Here is a 21,770-nt window from a genome sequence, read left to right as displayed (position 1 = left end):
ATGATCCTTGAGTCTGCAGAACCCAAGGCAAAGGTATAGGTGGTAGGTAGGCAAATTCTAAAACCAAGGTTGGGCCTTGCTGGAGGAGTTTTATTCAAGGCGAATTGTCAAGGGGGTCCCATAACCCCAACCGCGTAAGGAATGCAAAATCAAGGAACATAAGACCGATATGACGGAAACTAGGGAGGCAAGAGTGAAACAAAACACCAGGCATAAGGCCAAGCCTTCCACCCTTTGCCAAGTATATAGATGCATTAATTAAAAATAAGAGATATTGTGATATCCCAAAATAAACATGTTCCAACATGGAGCAATCTTCAACTTCACCTGCAACTAACAACGCTGTAAGAGGGGCTGAGCAAAGCGGTAACATAGCCAAACAACGGTTTGCTAGGAAGGTGGGTTAGAGGCTTGACATGGCAATATGGGAGGCATGATAAACAAGCGGTAGGTAGTGCGACATAGCGATAGAACAAACAACTAGCAAGAAAAGATAGAAGTGATATCGAGGGTAATGGTCATCTTGCCTGAGATCCCGCTAGGAAGAAGAACAAGTCCAAGAAGAAGACAAACGGGCGTAGTCGAACGAATCCTCACAACTCCGAAACGAAACAGAAGCTAACGAGAGAAGCAAACCGGAAAGAAGCAAACAACATGGTAAACAACCATCACATAAGCATGGCATGATGGAAAATCAAGTATGATGCATGTCCGGTTTAATGAGGCATGGCATGGCAAAGTGCACAAACAATACTACAAATTAAGTGGAGCTCAATATGCAACGAGTTGCATATTGACGAAACACCACATCAATTATTTAGTTCTCTCTCATTTATGTACCCAACAATATTAAATGTTGTTAAACATGGCAAGAGGTGAAACATAAGTAAACTAACTATTTAGGCATGTCTAAATGAGGCCGGAATGACAAACAACAATTCCAGAAAATCCGCATGTGCATATTTTGGATTTGGTACTGTTCTGCCCTAAACCATATTTTAGAGTTGTTAAACATTCAAATTAATGCCACCAAGTTAATCTATGCATTTTTCTACCCCATTTACATATAAAGTTTATTTAATTCCGAGCTACGGTTATTTAGTTATGGAATAAATCATTTTAACATGCGATTTATGCAAAATAAATGCAAACAACAAGTTAAACATATTAAACATGGATGAAAGTTGGATATTATGAAACTAGATGAAATTCTAAGCATTTTACATATGTAAATTATTTACATAAGATGCACGGTTGTGGAGTTATTAAATGCATGATGTTTGAGGGTTTTTCTGTAAAACAGACGTTTACTGGATAATGCTAAATTCACAGAACAGGAAAAACATGACACAGGTCGAATCTAGTAGGCTGGCCCAACAAGAGGGGAAAAAGGAGGGTGCGCTGGGGGCCTCACCATGGGCCTTGGCCCGGAACTGCGGAGAGGCCACGTAGGCCGCTGGGCAAGGGCATGGTCAACGCGCTCGGGAGCGACTGTAGGAGCGCGAAGTCGCAGCGAGCAGGGGAAGCAGAGGATGCAGCGGCGCGGTGGAACTCCGACGGAGATGAACCAGGCGAGCCAGGAGTGAAGGAAGCTGGGCGGCGCAGGGTCCTGGACGGCGGCGAGGCAAACGGGGGTACGGACGGGGCTGCAGCAGGCTCCGGCGAGGCAGGGGACTTGGTGTGGCGGCTCCAGGCGATGTAGGGCGTGGGACAGGTCGATCCGGGGTGGCAACTCCAGATCCAGGTGCGAGGAAGGCTGCCGGTGACTTGGGCTTCAGGCTCGTGTCCATGGGGCATGAAAGAGAGAGAGATGTGAGGAACAGAGGGAAGCACGGGGAGGAAGGGAGAGACAGGGGAGGAGAGGAGCGGGACGAGGCCGGTCCTTGTCGTGGTCGCCGGCAGCGAGGCCAGTCGCGGGACGACGAGGCGAGGTGGAGGAGCAAGGGGAGGCTTGGGGATCGGTGGTGCTCCGGAGATGAGGTTGGGCTCAGGGAAGGAGCATGTCGTGGAGGAGCTCGGGAGGGTGCTGATCTCCCTGGATCAGACGCGGGAGGCTGCGGGGACGAGGCGGCCAAGGCAGCGATGGGGGAGGCTTGGTGGAGCTGGTTGCCTGCTACAGCGCAAGGGGATGAGGCCGAGTGCTCCTGCTCGGGGCCTCGATCAGCTACACGATCCATTCGGGATCGAGGGAAGAAGAGGTAGGCTTCAGGCGCTTGTGGAAGAAGTAGGGGAGAGCTCGGGTTCAAGGCTCTGCTCGATCTGAAGGTGGTCGAGGAGATGGATCGAGAGGAGGAGGACGAGGTTGGCTGCGGTGGATCGGGCAGGGGAGATCCCGAGGGGGATTTGGTGGAGTGGTGGCGGCGATGAGATGGATGGGATAGTTTGTCTAAAATCTAGGGTTGGGCTGCTTATATAGTAGGTGGGATCAGGTTAGGGGTTAACTCGGTCCGTCCGATCGTAATCGGGCAGTCGAGAATAAATAGGTAGGGAGTCCAAATAAGAAAACGGATATGTTTTATAGATGTTCGGGGATGATCCGGGCCCATTGGTAACGACATAGTGGGTCGGGTTCGGGACAACTTTCGGAGGCGCGCGAGGGGTTTGAGTAAAGTGTAGAGAGGGTCAAACGGTCAGACAAGAGGGAATCGGAAACCCGGTTGGACTCGGATCGGTCAACGAAGGCAAGGGGGAACACAACAACTACGAACGGATACAAGCTTTATGAAACCATGCTGATGCAATGCGCATGTTGCGATGATGAATGCAACAAACAAAAATAAAACACACGGCGACAACATAATAGCTGGAAGACTTCTGGAGCGTCGATCTTGGGGAATTACACATAGGAGGATGGAATATGTATGAAAAACAGTCAACAGAAGGCATTTCAAGAAAATTAGAAGAAATGAAAGGTAGGCACCAATATCACTCTACCAGGAAAAAAATGTCTCATCATAAGTGCCATTTCAACAAATTAGAAGCAGTACAAGCTAGAAGACAATGCAAGATGCAACCTACATCACACTCCCAAGTTAAATGTGTCTTATGGGTAAGTGATTGTTGCAGATATAAGTTGGAAGCTACGCAGATGCAATTCAACAAAATTATAAGCAATACAAACTAGACATCATACGGAACACGCAACCACATATAACAGTGCCAAGTTAGAGCAAGCACCTGTGATGGTGGAGTAGGGCATATGTGCTCATCATCTACACAACTACGTTAATTGTCCAGCCTTGTGTTGTCTTGCGAATCTTGTTGGGAGGATGGCAGAGTAGAATCTGTAGAGACCCTCTGTTTGAGTTGCTCCGAAGGACCACCATCATCCACTGCCTTACTAATTTCCTTCAGCTGTATTGATTTTGCATTGTGAAGTCAAACCAATAAGAAAAAGGAATAAAATTCGCTCTTCAGAACTCATTCATGCATGATACTGGCAAACACTACTCGGATGAAAGGCAAACACATGATACGAGGATCAAATATGTACAAAAACACGATGGCGTGACATATTCACACCTATGATGTGGTAACTAAGCAGAAGGCATTTCAACAAATTAGAAGCACTGCAAGCTAGACACCATATGAAAACCAATATCACTCTGCCAAGTTCAAACTATCTGGCGTTTCAAAAAATTAGAAGCAGTACATGCTACAAATCATATGCAAGACGCAACCAATATCACAGTGGCGACATAAAGGTGCCTCATCGAGTGACTAATGCGGGATATGCAAGAACAGTAGTCTGATGTAAGAACATGGTGTGATCAGATATAGTATGTTCTAGAAACAAAGTTAGAACCAATACAAGCTAGACATCATACGCAACATGCAACCACATATAATAGTGCCAAGTTAGAGCAAACACCTGTGATGGTGGAGTAAGGGAGATGTGCTCATCATCTACACAGCTACGTTAGCTATCTAGCCTTGCATTGTCTTGCAAATCTTGTTGGGAGGATGGCGGAGTAGAATCTGTAGAGACCCTCCATTTCAGTTGCTCAGAAGGACCACCATCATCCAATGCCTTACCAATTTCCTTCCGCTTTATTGACTTTGCATTGTGAGGTCAAACTGACAAGAAAAAGGAATAATATTCGCTCTTCAGAACTCATTCATGCATGATACTAATGAACACTATTCTGATGAAAGTCAAACTCATGATACGAGGATGGAATATGTACGAAAAGCTGTACGGCACGACATATTCACACCTATGATGTGGTAACTAAGCAGAAGGCACTTCAAGAAATTAGATGCACTGCAAGATAGACACCATATGGAAGGTGCAACCAATATCACCCTGCCAAGTTAAAATTGTCTCATCATAGGTGGTGTTCATCAAACTAGAAGCACTACATGCTAGAAATCATATTCAAGACGCAAACCAATATCACACTGCCAACTTAAAGGTGTCTCATCATAAGTGACTGATGCAGGATACACAAGAAGAGTAGTTTCATGTAAGAACATGGTGTGATAGACAGATATAGTATGTACCAAAAACAGGAAGGCGTGTCATATTCAAATGTATAATGTGTACGCCAAGCAGATGCAATTTACACTAATTAGAAGCAATACAAGGTATACACCATATGCAACATGCAACCAGATATCACACTGCCAAGTTAGAGCAAGCACCTGGAATGGTGGAGTAGGGGAGCGGGGACTTGGAACTTGTAATGCAATAGCAGTACGAGGAGAATCCGTAAAGATGCTTCATTTACGTTGCTGCAGAGGACCACCATCATCGCCTTCCTTACACTTTTCCTTCCTCTTCTTTGATTTTGCCTTGTCAAGTGAAACCCACAAGAAAACGGATTAAAATTTGCTCTTCAGAACTCATTGATGCATGATACTGACGAACACTACTTTCATGAAAGGCAACCATATGATAGGAGGATGGAATATGTATGAAAACAAGACGACATGACATATTGACATGTATGATGTGTAAAGTGTAAACTAAGCACAAGGTGTTTGAACTAATTAGAAGCAATGCAAGCTAGACACCATATGAAAGATGAAACCAATATCACTCTGCCAAATTAAAAGGGTGGCCTCATAAATGTATTTGAACAAATTAGAAGCAATACATTGCAACATGCTAGAAATAATATGCAATATGCAACGGATAAAGGTGTCCCATCGTAAATGATTGATGTAGGATACAGAAGAGTGGTAGTTTCATGTAAGAACCTGGTTAACAAATAAATGTAGTATGTACCAAAAATAGGAAGGCATGTCATATTCACAGGTATAATGTGTAAACTAAGCAGATGCAATTTACCCTAATTAGAAGGATTACAAGCTAGACACCGTATGCCGCTTGCAACCACATATCACACTACAAAGTTAGAGCAAGCACCTACGATGGTGGTGTAGGGGAAATGCGGTGTTCAAGTATAGAGCTATGTTAAATATCTTTATTTACACTTGTTGTTTCTTGGGAATCATTTGGAGAGCATGAAACTGCACTCTTTATATGAGTATCGTGTCTCATACTAACCCACGGGCGTGACTATCTCATCATAAGTGATAGATGCATGATACACAAGAACAGTAGTTTGATGTAAGAACATGGTGTGATAGGCACATGTAGTATGTACCAAATACAAGAAGGTGTGTCATATTCACAGGTATAATGTGTAATCTAAGGAGATGCAATTTAACAAATTAGGAGCAATACAAGCTAGGCACCATATGCAAGATGCAACCAGATATCACACTGCCATGTTAGAGCAAGCACCTGGGGTTGTGGAGAAGGGGAGATGAGATTTGGAACTTGCACTGCAATAGGAGTAGCAGGATAATCTGTAGAGATCATATGTTTCGGTTGCTCCAGTGGACCACCATCATCCCGTGCCTTCATCCTTTTAGATTTTGCCTTGTCAAGTCAAACCCACAAGAAAAAGGAATGAAATTCAATCTTCCAAATTCGTTGATGCATGATACTGACGAACACAACTTTTATGTAAGGAAACCACATTGTAGGAGGATGGAATATGTACGAAAAACGCTAAGCAGAAGGCATTTCAACAAATTGGAAGCAATGCAAGCTAGACAACATATGAAAGATCCAACCAAAATCACTCTACCAAGTAAGAAGTGTCTCATTATAAGTGGCATTTCAACAAATTAGAGGCAGTACATGCTTGAAATGATATGCAAGATGCAACCAATATTACATTGTCAATTTGAAGGTGTCTTGTCAGAAGTGATTGATGAGGGATACACAAGAAAAGTAGTTTGATGTAGGAACATGGTTAATAGAAAGACGTAGTATGTACCAAAAATAGGAAGGCATGTCATATTCACAGGTATAATGTGTTATCTAAGCACATGCAATTTACCCTAATTAGAAGCATTACAAGGTAGACACCATGTGCAACATACAACCACATATCACATTACCAAGTAAGAGCAAGCACCTACGATGGTGGTGTAGGGGAATTGCGGTCATTAACTACAGAGCTATGTTAAGTATCTTCATTTAGCCTTGTTGTTTCTTGAGAATCATGTGGGGAGGATGACACTGCACTCTTTAAAAAAGTAGTGTGTTGAAGAAAATATGCCCTAGAGGCAATAATAAAGTTATTATTTATTTCCTTATTTCATGATAAATGTTTATTATTCATGCTAGAATTGTATTAACCGGAAACATGATACATGTGTGAATACATAGACAAACATATAGTCACTAGTATGCCTCTACTTGACTAGCTCATTAATCAAAGATGGTTATGTTTCCTAACGATAGACATGTGTTGTCATTTGATTAATGGGATCACATCATTAGGAGAATGATGTGATTGACATGACCCATTCCGTTAGCCTAGCACTTGATCGTTTAGTATGTTGCTATTGCTTTCTTCATGACTTATACATGTTCCTGTAACTATGAGATTATGCAACTCCCATTTACCGGAGGAACACTTTGGGTGCTACCAAACGTCACAACGTAACTGGGTGATTATAAAGGAGTACTACAGGTGTCTCCAAAGGTACATGTTGGGTTGGCGTATTTCGAGATTAGGTTTTGTCACTCCGATTGTCGGAGAGGTATCTCTGGGCCCTCTCGGTAATGCACATCACTATAAGCCTTGCAAGATATGTGAATAATGAGTTAGTTGCAGGATGATGCATTACGTAACGAGTAAAGAGACTTGCCGGTAACGAGATTGAACTAGGTATTGGATACCGGCGATCGAATCTCGGGCAAGTAACATACCGATGACAAAGGGAACAACGTATCTTGTTATGCGGTTTGACCGATAAAGATCTTCGTAGAATATGTGGGAGCCAATATGAGCATCCAGGTTCCGCTATTGGTTATTGACCGAGAATAGTTCTAGGTCATGTCTACATTGTTCTCGAACCCGTAGGGTCCGCACGCTTAAGGTTTTGATGACAGTTATATTATGAGTTTATGAGTTTTGATGTACCGAAGGAGTTCGGAGTCCCGGATGAGATCGGGGACATGACGAGGAGTCTCGAAATGGTTGAGATGTAAAGATCGATATATTGGACGACTATATTCAGAGTTCGGAAAGGTTCCGAGTGATTCGGGTATTTTTCAGAGTACCGGAGAGTTACGGGAATTCGCCGGGGAGTATATGGGCCTTATTGGGCCATACTGGAATAGAGGAGAGAGGCCGAAAGGAAGGAGGTGCGCAGCCCCCCTCTGGTCCGAATTGGACAAGGGGTGCGGCCCCCTTTTCCTTCCTACTCTCCCCCTCTTTCCCCCTTCTCCTACTCCAACAAGGAAGGAGGGAGTCCTACTCCCGGTGGGAGTAGGACTCCCCTTGGCGCGCCCCTACTAGGCCGGCCGCCCCCTCCCCCCTTGCTCCTTTATATACGGGGGCAGAGGGGCACCTCTAGACACAACAACAATTGATCCCTTGGATCTCTTAGCCGTGTGCGGTGCCCCCCTCCACCATAATCCACCTCGATAATATCGTAGCGGTGCTTAGGCGAAGCCCTGCGTCGGTAGTACATCAAGATCGTCACCGCGCTGTCGTGCTGATGGAACTCTCCCTCGACACTCGGCTGGATCGGAGTTTGAGGAACATCATCGAGCTGAACGTGTGCTAGAACTCGGAGGTGCCGTAGTTTCGGTGCTTGATCGGTCGGGCCGTGAAGACGTATGACTACATCAACCGCGTTGTTCTAACGCTTCTGCTTACGGTCTACGAGGGTACGTGGACAACACTCTCCCCTCTCGTTGCTATGCCATCACCATGATCTTGCGTGTGCGTAGGATTTTTTTTGAAATTACTACGTTCCCCAACAGTGGTATCAGAGCCTAGGTTTTATGCGTTGATGTTATATGCACGAGTAGAACACAAGTGAGTTGTGGGTGATACAAGTCATACTGCTTACCAGCATGTCATACTTTGGTTCGGCGGTATTGTTGGATGAAGTGGCCCGGACCGACATTACGCGTACGCTTACGCGAGACTGGTTTTACCGCCGTGCTTTGCACACAGGTGACTAGCGGGTGTCTGTTTCTCCAACTTTAGTTGAACCGAGTGTGGCTACGCCCGGTCCTTGCGAAGGTTAAAACAACACCAACTTGACGAACTATTGTTGTGGTTTTGATGTGTAGGTAAGAACGGTTCTTGCTCAGCCCGTAGCAGCCACGTAAAATGTGCAACAACAAAGTAGAGGACGTCTAACTTCTTTTTGCAGGGCATGTTGTGATGTGATATGGTCAAGACGTGATGAGATATAAGTTGTTGTATGAGATGATCATGTTTTGTTGAAGTTATCGGCAACTGGCAGAAGTCCTATGGTTGTCTCTTTGTTGCATAAGATGCAAGTGCTAAATAATTGCTTTACTTTATCGCTATACGATAGCAATAGTTGCAAGAGCAATAGTTGGCGAGACGACCATGTGACGACACATTGATATAGATCAAGATGATGAAGATTATGGTGTCGTGCCGGTGATGATAGAGATCATGATAGTACTTTGGAGATGGAGATCAAAGGCGCAAGATGATCATGGCCATATCATGTCACATATTTTGATTGCATTTGATGTTTATCTGTTATACATCTTATTCTATTTTGTTTGACGGTAGCATTTTAAGATGATCTCTCACTAATTATCAAGAAGTGTTCTCCCTGAGTATGCACCGTTGTGAAAGTTCTTCGTGCTGAGACACCACGTGATGATCGGGTGTGATAGTCTCTATGTTCAAATACAACGGGTGCAAAACAGTTGCACATGCGGAATACTCGCGTTAAACTTGACGAGCCTAGCATATACAGATATGGCCTCGGAACACGGAGACCGAAAGGTCGAGCGTGAATCATATAGTAGATATGATCAACATAGTGATGTTCACCATTGAAAACTACTCCATCTCACGTGATGATCGGACATGGTTTAGTTGATTTGGATCACGTGATCACTTAGATGACTAGAGAGATGTCTGTCTAAGTGGGAGTTCTTAAGTAATATGATTAGTTGAACTTAAATTTATCATGAACTTAGTCCTGGTAGTATTTTGCAAATTATGTTGTAAGATCAATAGCTTGCGTTGTTGCTTTCATATGTTTATTTTGATATGTTGAAAAATGTTAGTAGCAATGATGCAGATTGGATCCGTGATCTGAGGTTTATCCTCATTGCTGCACAGAAGAATTATGTCCTTAATGCACCGCTAGGTGACAGACCTATTGCAGGAGCAGATGCAGACGTTATGAACGTTTGGCTAGCTCAATATGATGACTACTTGATAGTTTTGTGCACCATGCTTTATGGCTTAGAATCGGGACTTCAAAGATGTTTTGAACATCATGGACCATATGAGATGTTCCAGGAATTGAAGTTAATATTTCAAGCAAATACCCGAGTTGAGAGATATGAAGTCTCCAACAAGTTCTATAGCTAAAAGATGGAGGAGAATCGCTCAACTAGTGAGCATGTGCTCTGATTGTCTGGATACTTCAATCGCTTGAATCAAGTGGGAGTTAATCTTCCAGATAAGATAGTGATTGACAGAATTCTCTAGTCACCATCACTAAGTTACTAGAACTTCGAGATGAACTATAGTATGCAAGGGATGACGAAAACGATTCCCGAGCTCTTCGTGATGTTGAAATCAATGAAGGTAGAAATCAAGAAAGAGCATCAAGTGTTGATGATTGACAAGACCACTAGTTTCAAGAAAAGGGCAAAGGGAAAGAAAGGGAACTTCAAGTAGAATGACAAGCAAGTTGTCACTCCCACGAAGAAGCCCAAAGCTAAACCAAAGCCTGAAACTGAGTGCTTAAACTGCAAAGGAAATGGTCACTGGAAGCGGAAATGCCCTGAATATTTGGTGGATAAGAAGGATGGCAAAGTGAACAAGGGTATATTTGATATACAGGTTATTGATGTGTGCCTTACTAGTGTTTATAGTAGCTCCTGAGTATTTGATACTTGTTCGGTTGCTAAGATTAGTAACTCGAAACAGGAGTTACAGAATAAACAGAGACTAGTTGAAGGGGAAGTGACGATGAGTGTTGGAAGTAGTTCCAAGATTGATATGATCATCATCGCACACTCCCTATACTTTCGGGATTAGTGTTAAACCTAAATAAATGTTATTTGGCATTTGCGTTGAGCATGAACATGATTTGATCTTGTTTATTGCGATACGGTTATTCATTTAAAGTTAGAGAATAATTGTTATTCTGTTTACATGAATAAGACCTTCGATGGTTATACACCCAATGAAAATAGTTTGTTGGATCTCGATCATAGTGATACACATATTCATAATATTGATGCCAAAAGATGCAAAGTTAATAATGATAGTGCAACTTATTTGTGGCACTGCCGTTTGGGTCATATCGGTGTAAAGCGCATGAAGAAACTCCATAAAGATGGATTTTCGGAATCACTTGGTTATGAATCATTTGATGCTTGCGAACCGTGCCTTTTGGGAAAGATGACTAAAACTCTGTTCTCCGGAACAATGGAACAAGCTACTGACTTATTGGAAATAATACATACCGATGTATGCAATCCAATGAGTGTTGATGCTCGTGGCAAGTATCGTTATTTTCTGACCTTCACAAGATGATTTGAGCAGATATGGGTATATCTACTTGATGAAACATAAGTCTGAAATAGTTGAAAGGTTCAAAGAATTTCAGAGTGAAGTGAAAAAATCATCGTAACAAGAAAATAAAGTTTCTGCGATCTGATCGCGGAGACGAATATTTGAGTTACGAGTTTGGTCTTCAATTAAAACAATGTGGAATAGTTTCACAGCTCACGCCACCTGGAACACCACAATGTTATGCTGTGTCCGAACGTCGTAATCGCACTTTATTGGATATGCTGTGATCTATGATGTCTCTTACTGATTTACCATTATCGTTTTGGGGTTATGCATTAGAGACAGCTGCATTCACGTTAAAAGGGCACCATCTAAATCCGTTGAGACGACATCGTATGAACTATGGTTTAGAAGTAAACCTAAGCTTTCGTTTCTTAAAGTTTGGAGTTGCGATGCTTATATGAAAAAGGTTTTCAACCTGATAAGCTCGAACCCAAATTGGAGAAGTGCGTCTTCATAGAATACCCAAAGGAAACTGTTGGGTACTCCTTCTATCACAAATCCAAAGGCAAAACATTCCTTGCTAAGAATGGATCCTTTCTAGATAAGGAGTTTCTCTCGAAAGAAGTGAGTGGGAGGAAAGTAGAACTTGATGAGGTAACTGTACCTGCTCCCTCATTTGAAAGTAGTTCATCACAGAAATCTGTTCCTGTGACTACTACACCAATTAGTGAGGAAGTTAATGATGATGATCATGAAACTTCAGATTAAGTTACTACAGAATCTCGTAGGTCTTACAGAGTAAGATCCGCACCAGAGTGGTACAGTAATCCTGTTCTGGAAGTTATGTTACTAGACCATGACGAACCTACGAACTATGAAGAAGCGATGGTGAGCCCAGATTCCGCAAAATGGCTTGAGGCCATGAGATCTGAGATAAGATCCATGTATGAAAACAAAGTATGAACTTTGATTGACTTGCCCAATGATCGGCAAGACATTGAGATTAAATGGATCTTCAAGAGGAAGACGGATGCTGATAGTGTTACTATCTACAAAGCTAGAATTGTCGCAAAAGGTTTTCGACAAGTTCAAGGTGTTGACTACGATGAGAGTTTTTCACTCGTATCTATGCTTAAGTCTGTCTGAATCATGTTAGCAATTGCTGCATTTTATGAAATGTGGCAAATGGATAAACGAAACTGCATTCCTTAATGGTTTTCTTAAAGAAGAGTTGTATATGATGCAACCAGAAGGTTTTGTCAATCCTAAAGGTGCTAACAAATTGTGCAAGCTCCAGCGATCCATCTATGGACTGGTGCAAGCATCTCGGAGTTGGAATATATGCTTTGATGAGTTGATCAAAGCATATGGTTTTATACAGACTTTTGAAGAAGCCTGTATTTACAAGAAAGTGAGTGGGAGCTCTGTAGCATTTCTAATATTATATGTGGATGACATATTGTTAATTGGAAATGATATCGAAATTCTGGATAGCATGAAAGAATACTTGAATAAGTGTTTTTCAAAGCAAGACCTCGGTGAAGCTGCTTACACATTGAGCATCAAGATCTATATAGATAGATCAAGACGCTTGATAAGATTTTTCAATGAGTACATACCTTGATAAATTTTTGAAATAGTTCAAAATGGAACAGCCAAAGAAGGAGTTCTTGCATGTGTTACAAGGTGTGAAGTTGAGTAAGACTCAAGACCCGACCATTGCAGAAAATAGAAAGAGAATGAAAAGTCATTCCCTATGCCTCAGTCATAGGTTCTATAAAGTATGCTATGCTGTGAACCAGACCTATTGTATACCTTACTCTGTGTTTGGCAAAGGAATACAATTTTGATCTAATAAGTAGATCACTGGACATGGGTCAAGAATATCCTTAGTGAGGACTAAGGAGATGTTTCTCGATTATGGAGGTGATAAAAGAGCCCGTCGTTAAAGTTACAACGATGCAAGCTTTTACAGCAATCCAGATGACTCTAAGTCTCAATCTGGACACATATTGAAAGTGGGAGCAATTAGCTAGAGTAACTCCGTGCAGAGCATTGTGGACATAGAATATTTGCGAAATGCATATGGCTCTGAATATGACAGACCCGTTGACTAAGCTTCTCTCACGAGCAAAACATGATCATACCTTAGTACTCTTTTGGATGTTAATCACATAGCGATGTGAACTAGATTATTGACTCTAGTAAACCCTTTGGGTGTTGATCACATGATGATGTGAACTATGGGTATTAATCACATGCAGATGTGAATATTGGTGTTAAATCACATAGCGATGTGAACTAGATTATTGACTCTAGTGCAAGTGGGAGACTGAAGGAAATATGCTCTAGAGGCAATAATAAAGTTATTATTTATTTCCTTATTTCATGATAAATATTTATTATTCATGCTAGAATTGTATTAACCGGAAACATGATACATGTGTGAATACATAGACAAACATATAGTCAGTAGTATGCCTCTACTTGACTAGCTCATTAATCAAAGATGGTTATGTTTCCTAACCATAGACATGTGTTGTCATTTGATTAATGGGATCACATCATTAGGAGAATGATGTGATTGACATGACCCATTCCGTTAGCCTAGCACTTGATCGTTTAGTATGTTGCTATTGCTTTCTTCATGACTTATACATGTTCCTGTAACTATGAGATTATGCAACTCCCGTTTACCGGAGGAACACTTTGGGTGCTACCAAACGTCACAACGTAACTGGGTGATTATAAAGGAGTACTACAGGTGTCTCCAAAGGTACATGTTGGGTTGGCGTATTTCGAGATTAGGTTTTGTCACTCTGATTGTCGGAGAGGTATCTCTGGTCCCTCTCGGTAATGCACATCACTATAAGCCTTGCAAGCAATGTGACTAATGAGTTAGTTGCGGGATGATGCATTACGTAACGAGTAAAGAGACTTGCCGGTAACGATATTGAACTAGGTATTGGATACCGACGATCGAATCTCGGTCAAGTAACATACCGATGACAAAGGGAACAACGTATGTTGTTATGCGGTTTGACCGATAAAGATCTTCGTAGAATATGTGGGAGCCAATATGAGCATCCAGGTTCCGCTATTGGTTATTGACCGAGAATAGTTCTAGGTCATGTCTACATTGTTCTCGAACCCGTAGGGTCCGCACGCTTAAGGTTTCGATGACAGTTATATTATGAGTTTATGAGTTTTGATGTACCGAAGGAGTTCGGAGTCCCGGATGAGATCGGGGACATTACGAGGAGTCTCGAAATGGTCGAGACATAAAGATCGATATATTGGACGACTATATTCGGAGTTCGGAAAGGTTCCGAGTGATTCGGGTATTTTTCAGAGTACCGGAGAGTTACGGGAATTCGCCGGGGAGTATATGGTCCTTATTGGGCCATACTGGAATAGAGGAGAGAGGCCGAAAGGAAGGAGGCGCGCAGCCCCCCTCTGGTCCTAATTGGACAAGGGGTACGGCCCCCTTTTCCTTCCTCCTCTCCCCCTCTTTCCCCCTTCTCCTGCTCCAACAAGGAAGGAGGGAGTCCTACTCCTGGTGGGAGTAGGACTCCCCTTGGCGCGCCCCTACTAGGCCGGTCGCCCCCTCCCCCCTTGCTCCTTTATATACGGGGGCAGGGGGGCACCTCTAGACACAATAACAATTGATCCCTTGGATCTCTTAGCCGTGTGCGGTGTCCCCCTCCACCATAATCCACCTCGATAATATCGTAGCGGTGCTTAGGCGAAGCCCTGCATCGGTAGTACATCAAGATCGTCACCACGCCGTTGTGCTGTCGGAACTCTCCCTCGACACTCAGCTGGATCGGAGTTCGAGGGACGTCATCGAGCTGAACGTGTGCTAGAACTCGGAGGTGTCGTAGTTTCGGTGCTTGATCGGTCGGGCCGTGAAGACGTACGACTACATCAACCGCGTTGTTCTAACGCTTCCGCTTACGGTCTACGAGGGTACGTGGACAACACTCTCCCCTCTCATTGCTATGCCATCACCATGATCTTGCGTGTGCGTAGGAATTTTTTTGAAATTACTACGTTCCCCAACATGCGTCTCATAGTAACCCACTGGGGTGACTATATCATCATAAGTGATTGATGAGGGATACACAAGAGCATTAGTTTGATGTAAGAACATGGTTAATAGACAGGTGTAGTATGTATCAAAAACAGGAAGGCATGTCATTATCAAAGGTATAATGTGTAAAGTAAACAGATGCCATTTAACCAAATTGGAAGCAATACAAGCTAGACACCATATGCAACATGCAACCACATTTGACAGCGCGAAGTTAAAGCAAGCACCTGAGATGGTTGTGTGTGGAAAATTAGATCATCAACTGCACAGCTATGTTTAGTGTCTCCATCTGCTGACACTACACCCTTTAGAGCGCCAAAACACTTAGTGCGTATCCTCAAATTACACTTGAGCGACTTCTGTCTTTTCTTTTGTGTATTCATCAATAGTGCGTCAGAGTCTGAAATACCCATGCATAAAAAAATAGTGTGAGTATGGGTGAAGTGTGTGCACAATTAGTATAGTGTAAAAGTACCAGATAGCAGGTGGGTGAGAAATAAATGATGGAGACATATGATAGCTCTACGAAATGCATGGCACACAAAGTTGGATTCTAGGATTTTGAAATATGAGCACAGGGATTGCTGGGAAATCCAAATACTCCTCCAGCACACCACAAGGTGTGGTCCTATGAAAATAGCAGTCGTCTGAAAATAAATAGATCAGTCCATTTTTTTTACATGGTCCGACAAAGGATGGGTAGATCGCCTTCATCTACCTCCAGCCAGTCAGTGTTGACGATCTTCCTTGAAATGCCAGCGACCACCGGCCCAGTCCCCTGCCTCCGCCCTCCCCTTGACCTCACTACACTATCGTGCTTGGCACCGCCGCCAGCCATCCTTCAAGCCACGCCGACCTCCAGATCGGGCGCAAGCATCTCCTGTGCCCCACACCCTATGATAGACATCGAAGCACCGCTTCCCCGGCGAACAGGCGGACTAGGTGCTCTACACACCTAAGTGGGTGATGCTTCTTTTAATTGCGAATCAACTAACCCTGAATTGCAGGTGGGCGACTGACCTCTAGCTAAGGTGAAATAGTAATGGGAGGAAACCTTGTTCATTTAGTATCACGAAGAAGGTGTAGTAAGAAGCGCTCAACTAGTTTCTTTTGTGGGATGAATACGGTGTGAGCAGAGACGTAAGATTTGCACGAATAAGGGTAGAGGGGTACCTCTTTCTGCTGGCAGTGTTGTGTCCTCCTTCTATTTTTCCAATGATCTTCTTGTGGTTTGCTGGAAACGAGAAGTTGTGAAGGATGGTGTAGCCTTGGACGAACCCATGGCCAAGTTGTTAAGTGTGGTGGTGGCCGTCTTTTGGCAGCGGAGAACCAGATCTGAGGTGGCGAACGATGGCATAGTAGGAATAGATCTGGTGTGGTGGACGGTTGTGACAATGGAGCAGCAACGGTGAGGCGCGGGATGGCGTGGTTGAAGTGGTTCTGTTACGGCGCACGCCGGCGTCGGCCTCATGGAGGCAGCTCTGCCTTGGCTTCAGCTGCTAAGTCCTTGAGGGTGTTGTAGTTGCGGTTGCGTTGGACGACGACGTCGGGGTACCGGCTCCGGCGTGATGGAGGAGGGCAACGGTGGATTGGGCACGACGGGGTGGAGGACGGAGGAGGCTGGGGTTTCACGGGTGGTGGAGAGGGCGTTTTGGCGCCCATGGAGTATGAATGGGGAAACAGATGGAGGGGGAACTAAGGGGGAACATTGTTTCAGTTTGGGACGCGCTCGTTTGAAATTTGGGGAAAGGTACAAACTTTGCCCCCATCTAAAATTTCAGACACATTGTGGGTCGGGGGTAGGACAGTAATCTCAGGTGTTCCAAATAGTGGGCAGGATAGCTTTTAGCCGAGCGCATGGGTATTTAGGCGCCCATGGTGTATGAATGCTTCTCGGAGGCAGTTGAGATTGGCGTCTTGGTGAAGTTACAAACCTACCCCGGTTTGCACCTTTGGACATCGGGCCGATAGGCTACACGGGTCAGAGTCAGGACACTAATTTCCTACCACCAAACATTATTCTCGCGCGGTTTCAGGCGACCAGAGGCTTACTTGGTGCTGCGTTCAATATTTGGGAGCAAAAGCATTAACGTTTATAATTCTCTTGAATTGAACTTTCAGGATTTGTCAAACTTCACAAATTTTGACTCTTGAAAATCCTAAAAGTACGATTATTTTGGAATGGAGGGGTTACATTTAATATACATTGTACACGAGTATATATTACAAAATATGCAGCTTACCTCAATTCATGCATGGTTCTTGATATAATCTCCTCGGTTGCAAAAAAAATAGTTAGACATGCGTATGAATATATAGCATGTTCGAACGCACAACAAAGATTGATGCCCCCTTTTAGATCTGGTTTACAAATGCCATTATCTCGAATTCAAATAGATGAATCGCTTCCTATGAATTCGAATCTTCGAAACCACCTTTATGTTGAATTCAACATGTATTCTGTTTCGTAGCTAGCAATTTGGAATGTATCCATGTATGTGACAAATGTATAAAGTGCTTGATACTAACAACATGGAGTGCACTAATTAATGTTTATATATGAATTGCAAAAGCCATGCATTGTCTGGATTTCAAACCACTCTCACTCTATGGATCAATAATATGAAATAAACCCATACACATGCTCGAATTCAATAGAGTATGGGTGTTTGATAGACCAACGTTCGTTCATACGCAAATTGCAAAATTCATGATCTCATCCAAAAAGATTAATGCCATTTATATTTTAATTTAATGCGTAGAACCACCTTTTACACGTAGATGCACTATGCCTCGGCCCGTTCTCACACACACGCTATATATCTCTTTATCTGACGCATAAGTGCACACACTTTATATACATCGGCATTTCTCTCTCACACATGCTCACACTCTCTCCCGGAGTGTCTCACGCACACACTCTCTATATATCTCCCTCTCTCTTTCTTACTACTATGTACCAATCTTTCCACTAATCTCAGTTGGAAAACACTATTTCTCTCACATGCATATATACACACACACAGTCTCTACTGGTCCTCTGTAGGCACATATATGTGCCTACGTGTCTCCCGCCCGCACATTATATTTAGGCCTCTCTCGCACACATTGCCCCCCCCAACACCTTTCTCTTACTAGTTGGCAGATATGATTTCATCAGATCACTCGGTAGGATATCCTTGACTGTTAGGCTGGATGGTAATACGAGGCAAAGTCTTACCCAAGGCCGGGCCCTTGCAGCCGTGGAAAATGCCTACTCCTGGTACTGTATATTTTTTTATAGGGGTGTGTACAAAGTACGCGTGAATACCAGGCATTGTGTGTGTGTATACTATCAACGAACTAGCCCCTGGCTTATATGACATACCCAGGGCCTAGGGTTACAAATCAGATATAGTCGGCTTATCATCAGTGGGGATAGAGTCCTCTACGACTCTGGTAGCTTTGTCTTGTACGTCGAGTCCTCCACATTGGTCTTCGTATAACGCGTCTTGGTCCAACCTATGTGGCGTAGGATGGAACCGACCCATGAGTCCTCATGTCGACCCACTACAACTAGAAATGATGTGCCCACCACACCCCACACACAATCGGCCACTAAGAAAATAAGCATATACAATAGTACAAAGTTATACATGGAAGTTAATTGCATGTTGCATCCAATAATATTTGTTCTGCATTGTGAATGTTTATATTTTCTCCTAAAATATTAGTCACGGGAAAGAGAAACGAAGGGCACATCTCTCTTTGTATCCACCGCACACCCCCTCTCTCTACACCACTTTCACGTACACACACAAACTATCTCTCGGCCCTCTAAAAGTATGCCCCTGACACATTCACGCGTGACGGTCACTGTATTTCAAGCAAAAACACTATACAGTCCTTGGACTTAAGAATATGCTCATTACGGTCACCGTATACATTCTCGTGGTGATCATACGGTATCTAGCTCACCATATGTCTCCGTATTTTTTTTATGACACTGATGGTCATTGTATTTTATGCGTGCTCCATATTTTGTTGACGACACTTATGGTCATTGTATTTGAAGCGAAAGAACGATATGGTCACTGGACTTCAGAATAAGCTCATTACGGTCACAATATACATTTTGTGGTGCTAACCAACCTTTGGTTGGATGGTTAGGAGGACAGTGGTTTCTCCAGCCCACTAGGGTTAAAGTCCTGGTGCTCGCATTTATCCTGGATTAATTTCATTATTTTCCGGCGATGTGTGTTTAGTGGGATGAGACGTCCCCTCGACTACGAGGCACCTATGGTGACGTCATAAAATCTCAAGATCATATGCTTGCTCACTCTCTTGAAGGTGCTCATAGGGGAAGGATATGCGTGTGTGCGCTTATAGCGGTGAGTGTTTGCGCGTATATATGAGCGCTTGTGTCTGTACTCTGTACTGTGTTAAAAAATACATGTCATGATTATATAGTCACTCGCTCACCGTACAACTCTGTAGTTTGTTGATGACACGATGAATTGACCAGTCAAAACATTCCGCGTGGCGCAATTGGTGTTGCACCTGCAGCGCACGTAACCGTGGGGCCCACCTGCCAGTGCGTATATGAAAGAAATAAATGGTAGCTTCCGTCTGTACTGTGTTAACAAAATACATTTTATGGTGATCATATGGTCACTGGCTCACCATACATCTCCATCATTTGTTGATGACATGATCAATTGGCCAGTCAAACGGTCCATGTTCACCAGCACACATTACCGTTGGGCCCACCTATCAGCGTGTATATGAAGACATAAATGGTAATAAATTAGTGGTCAGTGGGGATTCGAAGCCGTGAGACCTCTGGTTGGCAGCCCGTGTGCCCTAACCACAGCGAACAAGGTCGGCTTTTGATGATATGCTGAGCCAGCCGTTTCAATTGCACGCACGCATGAGCCACTGTGGTGAATACAAACACATAACACATGCGCATAAACAAGCCCATTGTCGATGTCAAAACCGGCGGATCTCGGGTAGGGGGTCCTGATCTGTGCGTCAAGGCTGATGGTAACAGGAAGCAAGGGACACAGATGTTTACCCAGGTTTGGGCCCTCTCGATGGAGGTAAAACCCTACTTCCTGCTTGATTAATATTGAATATATGGGTAGTACAAGAGTAGATCTACCACAAGATCATAAAGGGTAAACCCTAAGAGCTAGCCTATGATGATATGATTGTAATTGTGATCGGCCTTCTAAGGACCAACCTCTCCGGTTTATATAGACACCAGAGATGGCTAGGGTTTACATGGAGTCGGTTACAAGTAAGGAAACACAATATCCGGATCACCAAGCTTGCCTTCCATGCAAAGGAGAGTCCCACCCGGACACGGGCCGAAGTCTTGAGTCTTGTATCTTCACGCTTCAATAGTCCGGACGTTGTACACAGTCCGGCTGTCCGGATACCCCCTAATCCAGGACTCCCTTAGTAGCCCCTGAACCAGGCTTCAATGACGATGAGTGAGGGAGTCCTGGATTAGGGGGTGTCCGGATGGCCGGACTATGACCTTTGGCCGGACTCCCGGACTATGAAGATACAAGATTGAAGACTCCGTCCCGTGTCCGGATGGGACTTTCCTTGGCGCGGAAGGCAAGCTTGGAGATATGCTATGAAGGTCTCCTCCCATTGTAACCGACTCAGTGTAACCCTAGCCCTCTCTGGTGTCTATATAAACCGGAGAGTTTTAGTCCGTAGGACGAACAACAATCATACCATAGGCTAGATTATAGGGTTTAGCCACTCCGATCTCGTGGTAGATCTACTCTTGTACTACCCATATCATCAATATTAATCAAGCAGGAGTAGGGTTTTACCTCCATCGAGAGGGCCCGAACCTGGGTAAAAGCATCGTGTCCCTTGTCTCCTGTTACCATCCGCCTAGACGCACAGTTCGGGACCCCCTACCCGAGATCCGCCGGTTTTGACACCTACATTGGTGCTTTCATTGAGAGTTCCTCTGCGTCGTCGCCTTTTAGGCCCGATGGCTTCTTCGCTCATCAATCGCGATGCGGTCCGGGATGAGACTTTTCTCCCCGGACAGATCTTCGTATTCGGCGGCTTCGCACTGCGGGCTGACTCGTTCGGCCATCTGGAGCAGATCGAGAGCTACGCCCCTGGCCATCAGGTCAGGTTTGGAAGCTTGAACTACACGGCCGACATCCGCGGGGACTTGATCTTTGACGGATTCGAGCCACAACCGGGCGCGCCGCACTGTCATGATGGGCACGATTTAGCTCTGTCATCGGACTTGACCATTAACTCGGAGCCCACTACACCAGTCGGGGATGGACGGTTAGACGCTACCCCGGAAACTGCAATCTCTACGGCGATAGAGCCGGATACCAGCTTAGTCCCTCGCAAGGCCCGTGACTCCAAGGTGCCAGACTCCGATCCGGACTCTGTAAACCCCGCACCTCTTCCGATTAAGCCCGATTGGGCTCCGGTCATGGAGTTCACCGCCGCGGATGTCTTTCAGCACTCACCTTTCGGCAACATCCTGAATTCGTTATAGTCCCTCTCTTTGTCAGGAGAGCCTTGGCCGGACTACGGCCAACATGGTTGTGATACGGACGACGAAGAAATTCGTAGCCCACCCA

This window comes from Triticum dicoccoides, chromosome 3B (assembly GCF_002162155.2).
Source record: "Triticum dicoccoides isolate Atlit2015 ecotype Zavitan chromosome 3B, WEW_v2.0, whole genome shotgun sequence".
NCBI lineage: Eukaryota > Viridiplantae > Streptophyta > Magnoliopsida > Poales > Poaceae > Triticum > Triticum dicoccoides.
The sequence above is the reverse complement of the archived record's forward strand: the minus strand, read 5'-3'. Positions refer to the sequence as shown.